Source organism: Aphelocoma coerulescens, chromosome 3, assembly GCF_041296385.1.
Source record: "Aphelocoma coerulescens isolate FSJ_1873_10779 chromosome 3, UR_Acoe_1.0, whole genome shotgun sequence".
Lineage (NCBI taxonomy): Eukaryota > Metazoa > Chordata > Aves > Passeriformes > Corvidae > Aphelocoma > Aphelocoma coerulescens.
The window spans coordinates 28,704,715-28,711,704 of NC_091016.1; positions in this window are offsets into that span (position 1 = coordinate 28,704,715).

The following is a 6,990-nucleotide window of genomic DNA, read 5'->3' on the forward strand; positions in this document are numbered from 1 at the left end:
AGTGGTAGAAGTAGCATCAGCCATCTCCACCCTGAGCAGAGTTTTTCAGCTGCTGTCTGGGGACTCTTTGGGCACCTGTGGGCTACTTCCAAGGGTTTCTCCAAAAAGTGAATAAAAAACCTCCAAATCTACAGTAGCAAGGACAAAATTCACTCTGGAAGGGTTGAATCTCTGTGGACCTAAAAGGTTCAAAAATGGGAGTTAAAAACCACAGGGTTAGAGGACCGACTCTCACTGAGACAGTATTGCAAACCCTCCTACTCTCTTACATTTAATACCTCTCAAGCAGATGGGTATATGTTTTGTGGAGGGAAATAAGTGCTCTGTTTTAACTGCTTTTATTCTTTAATACTGAGGATAAAATTTATTTTTTTTTCTTGTTTTTCTCTTGTCAGCTTACCTTTCTTTCCTTACTGCCTTTTCCCATCACAATCCCTCTAAAGCCATTTACTCTTCATTCCTCCCCTTTTAAAATCCCGTTCCCTACTCTCTTTTGCTTTGTTTCTGTAAGTCACCTTTCCCATTTCTTTAAAACAGCAGCTTCTCCTTTTCTTTTGCCACTTCCCTGTTTCTACTCTTCTCACTTCTCTCTTTTCCCTCCCTGTATCCTTGGATTTCATCACCCCCTTTTTTCTGTTCCTTTATTTCCAGCAATTTTTCTCCCATTGGTCCTTCTGTTTCTGCCTGGAAGCTTCTTACATTTAAATGAGTCATTTTCAATTTCTCTTTTGCTTTCTGTCATTTTCCTTTTTGTTTCTCCCTTAATGAGATGGAGGCACTGATAACAAAATTACCACTGGGTGCAACACATACATTTCAGGACCAGATTCTGGTGCACAACATTACCACAAATTTTACTGCAACTTTACTAAATTAAAGTTCCAGGAGGCTGTCAGTCATTATTATAGACAGTGTTTCAGAAGTGTGGGGTGGAGGGGCAAATTATACAAACATCCCTTCTCTCTAGCTGAGAGACAGCCCTGACACTGGCCCAGTCAAGTATATCTTCAGTTCCCTTTTACTGAAGACTTTCAAGTCTTTTTTTTATCAGATGGACTTTGTGCACCAGCCTAGAAGCTGGCCAAGCACAATAACCTGCAATTAAAATTTCTTATCTCCTTGGATACATCCAGGTAATAAACAAAGAGAAAAAGAGATCCCACATATGGGAGAGTCACATCTTAAACCAGACTGAAAAAAGCAAACTCACTGGTTTCACTGAACAAGCAAAATGACAGGTCAGGTATATTAACTGTCCTCAGGCAAGTGTAAATTACATCTCCTCAAAGTGCCTTTATAGTCCCATCCATTTAATGGCAAGAACAGTTACATGTTCACAGATCCTGCCCTTTACCTCCCTCTCCCCACCCTTTCCACCTTGTAAAAGCATCCCAGATTTTTATTGAGATCAGTTACAGGCTCATTCTGAACTTCATCCATGTCTTTACACGTAAAAAAAAATGATCACTGATGGAAGTACCAAGACCTGATCCAACTGTTATTTATGTCAGTGGAAAAATTCCCATTGACTTCAATGAGAGATAAATTTAGCCCCCAGGGACTATGAAAAATCAGCATTTAGTCACACTGGTTCCCAGCATACAAAAGTCTCCTCTTGGAGTAACTTGGAAGAAAGGCTAGGAATTACTTGCTGAAGGTGTAGGCTCCCCTTGGGGGGACTAATGTAATTATGGTCTGTGTCCTTGTTGTCTTCCAGGTGAACACCAAGGATGAGAGGAAGCAAGAGAGAGAATATATGTATTTTTACCCTGCTAAGTTACAAACATTTTGGACACATTTATGGAATTAATCATGCTACTACACAGAAATACAAACACACACACACACACATACTTCCTATAAAAACCAGCTGTTCCTATTGATTGTCTTTGGAACTGTACACATATATATATATAAAGAATAATCTGGAATTTAATATCATTTATGATAATTTAAACAGCTCTTCTAATCTGTCTGGTAAATATGTAAATTACAATTTGTCATAATAATTACAAATGCACATTTCTAATTATTAAACATTGATTCCTACATAAATACCATTTCAAATAAAAACACTGTATAGCACAGACTGCAACCTACAGAAGATTAAAACAAGGCTGCCACTGCAGCTTTCACTGTGCTTGTCATTTGTCCTCTCACCTACTTCACATGTGCCTTGCCATGAAAAGAGCACATGAATGATCATAATGTTCATTCAGCCTCTTATCTTCCTTGGTTTATTTTTTTGGCTTTGACTGTACAGTAACTTGCCCAGATAATGAGAACTAAGTGTAAATAAAATGAAACCAATAGAGCTGCACACAGTTTTAAAATGAGACTGCCTTGATTGTAATCACAAAAGCACCTTCTGAACCGAAATCCTGATTGCTCTGTGGGCACATGAGGCTGCTGCTGAGGCCACCTCAGCAATGGGAGAAGATGCAGGGTGTCCCTACACCCACCTGGGCTTCCCAAGTGACATCAGTCCCGTGGGGAATGCTCTCCGTGGTGGGGTAGGGCCCATCTTCTCTGCAGTGACTCTTTGAAGCAGAATGGCTACGGAGAGAGAAAAGCAGACTGCAGGATGCACCTTGTCCATGGCATGTCCTCACCACAGGGCTGAAAAGTCAGGCACCATCTGGTTTACTGTCTAATTGGCTCAAAACTTCAGGACAGCACAGCCTGAGTGAGAGACATCGAGAGTAAGACTCCCCAGACAGCACAGATGATCAGTGTGTGGTTAGATAATTTCTCCTCAGAAGGAGGAGGCACGAGTTTCACCTCACTCAGCCAGATGTAAGAACCTAACTCAGGTCTTTGTCTCCAGACCAAGTGTTCTTGCTGATGGGGTATTATTAAAAGACCATCTCAAGCCCTAGCCCACGTTTAGATGGGAAGTTTGGAGCCACAAATGTCCTGATCACAGCAGTGCTCAGCTCCATGTTGCAGGTTAGATGGTTAAGTAGAAGAGATGGGAATTTATTTTCACCACACAGCCTCCTTCTGTGGAGCTGGGCTTTAGTCCTACACTGGAAATAATATCCAGATGAGGATAGTTGGGAAATGAAAGTTCTCCTTATTCACCATCTTTGTGAGTTCAGAAAACCTGAACATCTTCCTTTTGTTCTGTTTCCCAGTCCAGTGAAATGGATAATATTTTATGGGTTGGGGTAAAGTAGCTGAGATTCCCAAATGGAATTGATGGATAAGGCTGTATTTTATTGTCATGTCTAATTCTAATTAGCACTCCAACAGGCCTTTTTGTGCTGGATGCTCTGTTGATGCATTATTATCTATTCTTACTATTGAATCTGTGTGTGGCAGTAGTATCTAGCAGCCCCAGTAAAGACTCCACATGTGTTTTTATTATATATACAAGAGTTTTATTATATATACAAGAGTTTCACACTGAGCTCTAAAAATGATGACAATATTTCAAATGCCAAATAGAAGCCCAGATTCAGGACAGCAATTAAATACATGGCTAAATATTCTCTGTCCAAAAGCCTTACCTAACTTAAGATTTTCTATTAATGAAGAGCTCACGTAGCCACTATAAGTATTATTTCTTGTTTCTGTGGAATTGTATTTCTTCTAACACATTTGGGACGAGAGCACCTGGCAAGGTATAATATTGTGGTCTCTTGTCAGAGAGACAAGACATTTTCTTAAATGTATGGGCTAATCAATTAATTAATTGCAGATTTTGGAAGAAGAATAATTACTGTTATTTTTCTAAAAAATGCAAATGTTTAGAATTTTGGTAGATCTTGAATTATTTCCCACAAAGAAAAAGTGCAGCTCAATACTATATAAATTTATTGGATTTTTTCCCTCATAAATCAAAGCTGATCAAAGGAAAACATGCTCTACCATCCCATTTTTAAGAGATGTTTTGGAGGGGAACGTAGTTTCCTTGTTAGTGAAGAAACATTTCTTGCCCTTGCATAAGCCAAGATGTCCCACATTGTATCAGAAAAAAAAGTCAGATAAATCATCAGTTTCGTGGCTGGAGCAAAAAGTACAGATATGATAGAGTGCCCAAAACTAGCATGAATTCCTCACAGATATAAATTGGCATAATTAATTTAATTTTATCACCCAAAGATTTGACTTGGGATGGTCTAGCTTGATATTTTTTTGCTGATGATTTATTTTGTAGTTAAAGTATCTGTATGAAGCAGAGAGAACACATAACCTACCAGGCAACACTTAAATTCACCAGGTCTTTTTTCCCAGGTGATCTTTGCTTTGTGCAAAAGTGGATGTTTAGGTTCCAAAATCTTCTCCAAAAATTTCCTTAGTGGTCTGTGCAATCCCTTGAACTTAGGCTGTAAATCAGCCACACATTATGCAACGAGTGCTTGCAGGGAAAAAAGGCTCTCACTGCAAGTGCGAGGTGCACATTGTTTTCTTTGCAGAGCAGGGGCATTAACCCCCAAGTTGCTGAGGGTTGGTTTGCAATTACTAAAGGTCACTAGAAAAATAATATAATGTAATATAATATAATATAATATAATATAATATAATATAATATAATATAATATAATATAATATAATACAATATAAATTACGTTATGTGTAATGTAATATATAAATTCATTTTTCCATAAATACTTAAAGTATTCACGCAGATGTCTAAGCATTTGTAGGTTTCATCACCAACTTGAATATATGTTCAAACAGCTGCCCTTTTCTATTTTAGAATGCCTGTTGCACATATTTTTACAAATAAATAAGGCGGTGTAAAAGCAGCATTGCTGGCCACAGTCCTGCCTCTCAGGATGTCCCAGAACACTGATGCAGCTTCTCCCCCATCATGGGTGTTCCTACCACAGGGTACCAGTAGGACAGACCTCTAATGGATCTTCTCTCAAAACTCATTCCCGTGAACTGTGTAACAAAGGGACTTCAGCATCCTTTGGTTTCCTGACAAAATCTATTCATTGAGTCTTACCTATTTGTGAATGTGCTTGCCCTAGAGGGACTCTTGCAAAACCCAGGGGGTTATGATCACCCTTCTTCTATGATCTACCCTAGCCAAGACCTGTCCATATCTCCCAACACCTGCTGCATATCTCCCAGAGCTCACCAGTTTTGTTGGGTGAAATTCAGCAGACACAGGAGACGAGACGAAATGAGCTAATGGTCACCAGCTATTATCATCATGGTGACTGTTGATTGCCTATCAGGATAGTCATCACCTATTTTCCAAATCCCCTCTTTGGTCAGTACTAGAGTCTTTGCCCTCAACTCTCAATTTCAGTTAATTTTGCCCCCAATTGTCTTTTCATTTCCTTCTGTGAATTCTTGGACTCCAGTTCAGTTGCAGTTCTCCTGCACTAATGAAAAGAGTTGAGCTTTCAGTACAAGTTCTCAAAGACCTTTGGCCTAACATCCATATACACTTATGTGATAAGACATCTAAATATGCTGCCAGGTAGGAGAGATCAGCATTTTCTCTTGGCTATCCTTCCTTTTATGTGGCCTGGATTATTTTAGACTTCACATGTATAACTTTTCTCACTGTGGTCTCTGAGGCCACATTTCCATCGATGTAAGCATTAAATCAGTGGCAGGGTTAGAGCAAGCCCTAATTATATTACAGTTTAATAGGGAAACAGATCATGTCAAGTGGGAGGTCAGCAGCATATTTTTGGAGCAAGTCTCAAAGTTCACCCAGTACACATCCCTTCCTTATACTGGAATATTTATAGTTTGTTTGGTTTACACTGGAAATATGCCTTCTGTGAGCTACTCCTGAGAGACTCCTCCTCCTCCTATTCAAACTCTCCCATAATGGATTAGAATGGGAGCTTTAGAATGGACAAGCTGTAGTAACCCCAGGCAAGCAAATCCCAAGCTCCTTTATACAAAACCCTTTCCCAGGGGTTCAAACACCCTGGCACCCAGATCCCATATGTGCTGCAATGAGCAACCTTTGCATTCCTATGCTCTCAAAGTTTCATTTCTGCCTGGGTGCTCAAATACACCTGTTACCCAGTTAGGAGCCTTCCTCAGGACAATGTCCAGTGGGTTCCTGACACTAAATCTTTCCCTAGGTCCTCTGAAGTACATATTTTCTGATGGTGCCTATCCTATGCAGTGGGAGTGAGCAACTACATGGTGTAGTCATGCCTGTCTTTCAAAGACCATGTGCCTTTTCAGGCACTTGCTTTAAAGGATTGACAACAGGGCTATGTTTCTGGTCTTAAAAAATTCTTGTGTAAAATCTTGGAGCAGTCCTGGGAGCAAGAACCAGAAAGAAGAGTCTCCTTCTCCTGAGTCAACTGTTCTCTTTCTATTTTCTGTATGGCCTCAGAAAGGAGCATGGAGGGTGCTCCTGTCCCCATTTAGAGCCTGATAGCTCAGGTAACCTCCCAGATCAATGGAAGTAAGAGATTAAACCTCATCAGGCAGCCATTGGAATTGTACCTGGCTTATACGTATCCCTACCGGCTGCTTAAAGGAAGCAGCACCATCTCATTCTTCCACCAGCATTTGCAAGAGAGGAATGATGTCTAAACTAAAAAGAAGAGGCCAAAGCACAGGAAGAGATCTCAGGTTTGTGTCTCTCAAGAGGACAGAGATGCCTCCCTACAACACGATGGGCAAATGGTCTCCCATTTCTGGCTGGGGAGGATGAGCTGCTCCCTGCACACCTTGGTGGTTGACTTGGGAGCCACTTCAAGGGACTGAAGGCTCCCAGCTGAGAATCAAGCCATGTAAGACAAGGCATGTAGAATCAGATATTGCTGTGACTGGATTTTGGGTGGCTGAGGTTTTATGGGAACTCCACTGGCTCCTAAGCCTCTTCAGCAAGTTTATATTTTACAGTTAAGAACAGAAAACCACCTATTTTGGACTTGTAATGCGACAGAACTCTCATGTGAACATTTTAATGAGTGATTTAGAAAAGTTCAGTATCACTTGTAAAGAAAATGCATATTTCCATACCACAGTGAAATACTGTTTAGAGTTTTTCTGAAA